This window comes from Protobothrops mucrosquamatus, unplaced genomic scaffold (assembly GCF_001527695.2).
Source record: "Protobothrops mucrosquamatus isolate PMUCROS unplaced genomic scaffold, P.Mucros_1.0 scaffold1544, whole genome shotgun sequence".
In the NCBI taxonomy this organism is placed as follows: Eukaryota; Metazoa; Chordata; class Lepidosauria; order Squamata; family Viperidae; genus Protobothrops; species Protobothrops mucrosquamatus.
The window spans coordinates 10,052-18,595 of record NW_015387714.1 but is presented as its reverse complement, the minus strand read 5'-3'; positions in this window follow the sequence as shown (position 1 = coordinate 18,595).

Genomic DNA, 8,544 nt, shown 5'->3' with positions numbered 1-8,544 from the left:
ACAGTGGGCAAACCATCCGTCTTCCAATATTGAGCTACCAATAATCTTGCAGCTGTTATAAGATTCAACATCAAATTCATTTCTTTGGCATCCAAATTTCCCATAATACCTAACAAAAATAACTGCGGTGTAAACTTTATCTTCTTCTTAAAGATATTTTGAATATTCCACCAAATCTTAATCCAAAATGCCTTTATATTCCTACACGTCCACCAAATATGGAAGTAGGTTACATCTAAACTTCCACATCTCCAACATTTGGGCTGTAAGTTAGGATACATGCGTGACAGTTTTTGAGGATCCAAATGCCATCTATAAAACATCTTATAAAAATTTTCTCTTAAATTTTGTGCTTGAGTAAATTTTACATTTCTTACCCAAATTGTCTCCCATGTATCCAATGGAATCACTTCTTGAATATTCTGTGCCCACTTTATCATACAATCTTTAACTAACTCCGTTTCAGAATCCAACTCAATCAAAACATTATAAATTCTCTTTATGTGAACTCCCAATGAGTCTTTAATCTGTTTAATCAAGTTCACATCCTCCAAAGTAATACCGACCTTTTGGTCTAAATTCCACCTCATTAGCAATTGGTTATAATAAAACCAAGAATATACAATATTTTCTTGTTTCAAATCTGCTAAGGGTTTAATTTGCCACTCCTTTCCTACCAGACTAAGTAATTCCCTATAAGTAATATTATCCAAATTAACTCCTCTAGATACCCCCTCTATCACCTGTCCTGGAATCGCCCAAATGGGAATTTTGTAATTTAATCTATGATAATATTTCTTCCATACTCGTAATAGAGCACTTCTTAAAATATGAGCTTTAAAAACTTGATCTACTTTAAAATAACTTCATTAGGTTCCTTCTGTATCAGGAACACTTGTCCTACAGAATGATTGATTGCCTTTCTTCAGCCCTCATTAGGAGATATTCTGCTTTTTATTAATATGACTTCCTTACAGATGGTCTGAAATTTTTAAATGCAGATATATAAGGAGCATAAACAAAAATGGCAATATCTCAAGTGCAGTAAATTATCTTTTTTAAAAAAAATTTTTTTAGCTGTGCTTAGTACTATAAGTTATGGCTGGGTAAGAATATTTTTAGAGGTCATTGCCATCACTTTGTGCAGGATTGCCAAAGTTCGTCCCTTTAAAATACACTTGGTCAAGAGATTAGAACAAACCTGCCATTTTTAAGAAATACAAGTTTGATTTGTTAAATAAAACAGGACATACAGTAATTTTTATTTTATTTTTTTCTCAAAGAAGACTTTTCAAGTCTCGTGTAGACCTGAATGAGGAAATTGAAGGATTGGAACAGGCAGTAATTTTCATTTAAAGAAAACAACAAAGGTTCCTTCTAGATATAAATTGCTGTTTCAGAAGAGTAGGAGCATGGATTTGTTACTGTGTTTTGCATGACAAGGAAAAGGCACAGTCACTCTTTTGGGAAGGATTAAAAATGAGGCTTAGAAAGGAACTCAAGCACTTATGTGATTTATTTAAGGAGTTTGAGGTTTTAATTTTTGTTTGCTCCTTCTGTACCTCTGCATTACATTACCAATACACACATCTGGACAACCACTAGATAACAGCAAAAAGATGGGAAAAACTTGATTCTAACAGTCATCTGTTCTTTTTTTTTGAAGCTCGAATATGGCAGACCACAGTTGCTTTTTTTTTAATTACCAGAAAGATGGATGCATTCATTATTGTTAATTGCAGCCTGCTTTAAAATCAACTTCAGGTTTCAGTTCTCTATTATGGAGGCAGTCCTGGGGCAATCCAGATCACAAGAAATTTCAGGATTGCAACATGAGTTCTGAAGAATAGCCTTTATTAGTAGATAGGGTTTTAACTACCTGTGTGCCTCTTCTTCTGCCTTTTAGATCTTTTCCAAGGCATGTCTAATCTTAGTAGCTATGTGAATTTGTGCTAAGAGACACCATCATGCTAAAACTGTCATATTTATTAAGTTTCCTTTACTAATGTTACTACCTCTGTTGCCTGACCAGAACCACACTGTGTTATAAAGCCTGAGTTTTAAACTATATACATTTCAATACAAATGTATTGAGCTTAGCAAAATATTGGAAGATATTGGCAAAAAAAATCCATTAGCTGAACAGTGCAATTCATCATTCAAGGGGTAGGGCATGTGAAAGGTATTCTAGCTTTCCTTCAGATTAGATTCCCAGCCTAGACCCATAGTCTTAGTTTTACAGTGGTGTTTTAAGTAAAGTTTGATAGCAGAGGGGAAATTAACATAAGTTTCCATAAGAAAGAATGTAATCTGTTGGATGCAGAGTACTAAGACCAAATTCCTAAGTCTTAAGACTAGACTAGAGAGTAAATGTGTGCATTACAATAAAGTGCAAATAGTTTTCCAGGAAAGTTGTTGAATTAGGTGCTCATTCTCCTTTATTGCCTTGTTACAAAATAAACACCTTGTTTATCATGCATATCCTTGTACTAGATGAACAGTGACTACGAAAAGGTGACCGTATGATTCTAGACAGAGATCTGATTACTGTGAAATTGCTCCATATTAGTCTGGATTGTCTTTTATATAACATTTGTTTTTGCAACATTGAAGCCAGTGGAACTAAATCATAAATTGTGGCAAGTTTGCCTTTTCCCACTAGATTTTGTAGCTTCGTTACTACACTGATAAAGATAAGTTTCCATAATGCCATTAGATTTATGGGGAATCTGCACAAAGAACATACATTCCCTATCACTGCTTGGTTGGATTCACTTTGGCAGCACCAGTTAATTCAGTGGTTCTCAACCTTTTTAATGCCGCGACCCCCAACCGATCGTAAGTCGAGGACTAACCCGGTCGTAAGTCGAGGACTAAACCGGTTGTAAGTCGAGGACTACCCAACCGGTCGTAAGTCGAGGACTTTCCCTGCCCGGGAGCGCCGCGCATGCGTGGTTCCGCCCCCTGCACCGGCCGAGGCGTAGCTGGCAAGCGGCAGAGACGGAGCAGGCCGACAACCAGCTGGCCCAGCTCAAGGGAGGTAAGGCACCCGCCGGAAAAGGGGAAAAAATGGCGGACAGCCTTGCTTGGCGACCCCCGTGAAATGGTCGATCGACCCCAAATGGGGTCGCGACCCATAGGTTGAGAACCGCTGAGTTAATTTGTCTTTGGAAACTAGGGAAATTTCTCTTTCATACACACAGAGAGAGGAAAGAGGTGGTTCTGAACCAAAGATAAGGTGACTGCTTCAACTAAACAGTTCAATAAAGCATATCCCTGTATTAGGAAACTAGTACAGACCTTCATCTGAAACACCACCTCTTACTACTTTGGAGGGATAACCAAAGTTGCTCTTGTAAAAGTTTTCATATTAGTTTCATATTCATTTCTTCTTCCACCTAATATTCTGTATTCTTTACAACTTAAGTACAAGTAGCCTTTGTTTAACTACCACAACTGGGACTGGCAATTTGGTTGTTAAGCGAAGCTGTTGCTAAGTGAAACTGTACTTATGACCTTACTTCAACTTTTCCTTTGCTTTATAGACCCTGCAAGGATTGGTTGTTAAGTTATTTTTTCATCATAACTGCAAACAGTCACTAAACAAAGCAGTCACTAAATGAGGGCTACTTATAGAGGGTAATTGAAATAAATGCTGAATCAGTACACAGGTAACTCAGTTTACAACTGTTTGGTGATCAAAGTTACAATGGCACTGAAAAAAGTGACTTACAACCAGTTCTTGCATTTATGACTTTCACAGCACGCCCATGGTCATGGTCACGTGATCAAAATTCAGGCGCTGGGCAACTGGCATGTGTTTGGATGGTTGCAGTATCCTGGGGTCATGTGATCCACATTTGCAATCTTCCCAGCTGGCTTCCAATGAGCAATGGGGGAAGCAGGTTCATTTAACACCCATCTTGCTTAGAAATTATGGTCTTGACTGTGGTTGTACATTGAGGACTGCCTGTAGAGGTTGATACCTAAGTTTGAAATAATAAATTAGTATTTCTGCATAGTAAGGACCTTTAATTTATTAATCCCCTTTCTTGTGATACATATATTGTATGACAGTATGATGTGGCCACTATCAGTAACAACTGCACAACACCAATTATGAGTTTTTGTTGCATGGGATAGTAATGTGTGTGAGAAAAATACTATCTATATTGAGCCATTAGGAAAAGCTATTAAAACATCTATGTAGGTAAGCTTTTTATCTGCTTACCTATTATGAAATGACACCCAACCAAGAGACTGTGGTGTGGCTTAATCTTTATGCTGCAATTCAGTATGCATTGTCTTGAATGTAAACCAGACTGAGTAGAGATGCTCAGGATTGGATTTTTTAGCAATCTACCCAGTGGTGGGATTAAAATATGTGAATGACCGGTTCTCCATGTGGATGCTGCTTCCGGAAGTCCATTCTGGGTATGGGCAACAAAAAATTAGCTACCGGTTCTGCCAAAGTGGTGTGAACTGGCTGAATCCCACCACTGAATCTACCCTATTTGGTTTTGCTTGCAATCTGCTTCTAGGGAGGATCCTCCTCTACTTTTGCTGGCCCTTTTTATATATGTCTTGAGAATACAAATCTGGCCATTAGTAAGACCGGAAGGGAAATCATTCAGCCCAACAACCACTTCTTAGATTCGTATCCCACCTGTCCAGGGGCTCACGAGGTCATAAAGAGACCTCTATTTTCTTTCCACAAGCAATCCTGGGTTGGCCAGGGCTGAAACAAAACGACAAGCCCAAAGTCAGGCAGTGCGTTTTCTGAGTCCCACTCCTGAAACCAAGTTGATCTTTTGAGGTCTGAGTATGTACATATCTGACAACGGGTAAGGTCCAGACACGGGGAAAAGAATAAATAAGCAGCAATGCAAAAAGCAATTATTTTTGCCGTTAAGATATTCCAGCGGCTCGGGAGGGCTGGTTGCAAGAGAACTGAAAAGTATCTCTGCGCAGATCATATCGAAAGCGGTCAGGAGGAGAAGGGAATCATATATTGCAAACAACATATATATTGTTTCGATTCTCAACCTCGCCTGGCCCTTCTGGGAACGTTGTGCCTCCCGGAAATTTACTGGCGGGAGTCCAAGAGAGATGCTGCTGCTGCTGCTGCGGCCTCACCATCTTCCGGGCTGTGGAATTCGACGAGGAGGAGGAGGAGGAGTCGCCGCCAGCCAGACCTTCGTGGGAACGCACGTGCTTCTAAACTCTATGGAGGTGCCCGCAGAAGCGGCCCGTCCAAGGCGCGCTATCTGTTCCGCCTTTTTACAGCTCAGCCGCTGCAACAAACAGTTGCAGCTGACCGCCACCTCTTGACCCTACAGCATTGCGGACCTTCCCCTCCTGCAAAGGTAACGCGCCCCCCTCCCCGGCCCTCCGCTCTGCTGTGCCGGGTGGCCAGGCGGGTTTCGTTTCCGCTCAGGCGGGTAATTGTTTCGCCTGCCCCTACTCGTCTGGCATACGACTTAGTTACGCTTTTGCCTGTAAAGGACTTTCCTCAAGTTAATTTCGAAGCTGTGACTGCTAGAAGCGGACCCGGAGCTGAGACGGCTGCAGCTGAATGTCTATGGAGATTCTCAGTCATCCAGGTCATAGTTATCCCAAAGGTGCTTTTTCACAAGGCAGCTGGACTTTCTTGTAGGGTTGCCAGGTTGCGGACAAGCGGGGGGGGGGGGTTAAGTAGTAAAAAAAGTAGACTGTACAGCTTTAGATTACGTACCATTTCATCATAAAGCTTTTGAATAAAAAAAATGTCCACTATTTTGTGAAAAAAAATAGTGAACATAATGTGAAAAAAGTGGACTGTCCACTCAAATAGTGGACACCTGGCAACCCTACTTTCTTGTTTTTCTTTGAAGACGTTTCGCTTCTCATCCAAGAAGCTTCTTCAGCTCTAACTGAAGAAGCTTCTTGGATGAGAAGCGGAACGTCTTCAAAGAAAAACAAGAAAGTCCAGCTGCCTTGTGAAAAAGCACCTTTGGGATAAGTGCAGCTGTATATAAATTATAATGGAATCTGCTTCAGGAATATTGACAACGTCAGGAATTGGGCAGCTGCGGCATCACATCGTGGAACCTCCCAAAAGATGCAACCGAGACAAAAGTCCAGCGTTCGCTTTCAGTCCTAGGTTTTCTGGTGTTAGGAAAATGGGAAGAGGTTAGGAAATTTTTTTCCCCCATTTAAATATCGCCTAATCTGCAAAGCTCAATGCTAAGAGAAATATAATGAATGTTTATTTTTTATTTTTTTTTATGAAAACTTTTTATTAATTTTTCAACTAACCCCCCCCCAAAGTCTTAATACAAATATGGTATACATTAATGAAAAAATCATATTAAATACAGACATAAAAATTTCAGAGCAGCTCTGCAGCCCCCCCCTGCATCCACCCTCTCTTTCACCCTTCCTACCTACTTCCCTCCTCCCCTCCTATCCTCCTACCTACACCTCTCTCCTCTCTTTCAACCACCCCACACATCCCACCTCCTTCCTTTCCTCATTCTTTGAGGTTTATCACATTTAGGAACCGCCCATCTCCTTCACAGAGAAACTCAGCGGGAGGGTACAAATAAAATGTTAAAAACATAACTAAATAAAAAAATAGTGGCAAAGATAAAGTTGAGATTAAAAGTTAATTAAAAAGCAGAGGAGGCTTCTCCTGGCAATAACTAGCCCCATAGCTGCTTCTCTGTGAGCCCCGAGTGAGATGACAGAGCCAGGTTTTTACATATTTTTGAAAGGCCAGGAGACTGGAAGCCTGCCTCCCCTTTAGGGAGAGAATGTTTCAAGCAGCAGGGACAACAGCAGAGAAGGGTCTCTTCCTAGACTCTGATAATCAGAATTATTTAACTTATGGGGTCTGCAACATACTTTCCCTCCCTGAGTGGATAGGATGCACTGATGTGATGGGGTGAAGACAGTTTTGTAGCTAGCCTGGCCCCACGCCATGTAGGATTTTAAAGGTCATAACCAACACCTTGAATTGGACCCCAAAGCAGATTGGCACCCAATACAGCTTGCATAGCAGAGGTGTTACACGTGCAGTTCTTTGGGTGCCCAAGATTGGTTATGTGGACACATTTTGTACCAGCTGAAGTTTCTAGATACTTTTCAAGGGCAGCCCCATGTATAAAGGGCATTGCAGTACTCCAGACAGGAGACCAGAGCATGCGTGACCAAATGGAGAGCCTCCCTACCCAGGCCTGTTAAAAATCATTTAAGAAGCCTCTAACAGCAACTTTGATGTTACAATAGAGATGGCAAGAAAATAAATAGATATTTAGTGATAGGTTTCTGGGTGTTTTGCACTAGACTATATAGATCAGATGTTTATTCATGTTAGCAACAATTCCCCACTCACCATTGGTTGATGAAAAGAAGAAAGCATGATTAAGGAAGAAAAGTGAATATGTACAATGCACGTACTTTGTAACATCCTTTTTATTTCCAATTGATACCAAAAAAGTTCCAAAACTTAATCCAATTGAGGTTTATATTTTAGAATGAGTGAAAATTTTCTCACGTAACATTAATTAGCATTATCCGATAGGGTACGTTCTTAACTTTTAAACACTGGCACGTGCAGTTGTAGAATCTAAGGACATTAATAGATTCAAGATTAGAAATTTCTAATTAATGAGAAATCAATTAACATTTTGACTTTATCTTAAGTATGTTCATTTAGAATTAGTTTAGAGAATATAAAGTTAGAGAACAAATAAGCAGGTCATAGAGTACCTAACTCATGAGGAGATGCTTCTATTATCTGTATATTATATCCCCCTGCCTCATTCAGTTTCAATTTCAGTTTGTGCTCATAATAAAATATTCACATGTGGGAATCTGGAGTACTTTAGAATTCCTTAAAAATAAAAAAGGAGTTCAAGACTCATTAGAAATGTTCACATTCATGTTTTTGCTAGAAAATACTGGCACATCACACACCCTAAAGAAGCATCTGGAAAGACAAGAGAGAAAGCATATATTCCATGGAAATTTCCTCACAGTATAAAAGGATAGCTAAGTTGCTGGCTGCTTTTATTTTTTTAATTCTTCAAAGAATTCCTCAGGTCATAAAGCTTTCAATAACGTCTAAAATGGGTAGTCTTTGGAAAAAGAAATCAGTGTTATGCCCACTTAGGTGGCAGTAAATCCTTTCTAAAATTCTTTCAGATTATTCAGATTATCTTGTTTACTATTTGCATTGAAGAACTGTATATATTTTCATCAACTGCATGACAGAATCTTAAATCTATTTGCATTGAAGAACTGTATATATTTTCATCAACTGCATGACAGATTATAAAAAGCTCATTATGTAAAGTTTCAAGTTCAAGTTTCAAGTTTATTGCATTTATATCCCGCCCTTCTCCTAGTGGACTCAGGGCGGCTTACAGCCAATTAAAACAGAACAATCGATACAAATCTACAAAATTTAAAATCAATTAAAAGATATATCCAATAGGCCTATTCTTATTTTAAAAATTAATTAAAAACCAATTTAAAATGTCCCTAGGCCAGTCCTGCCTG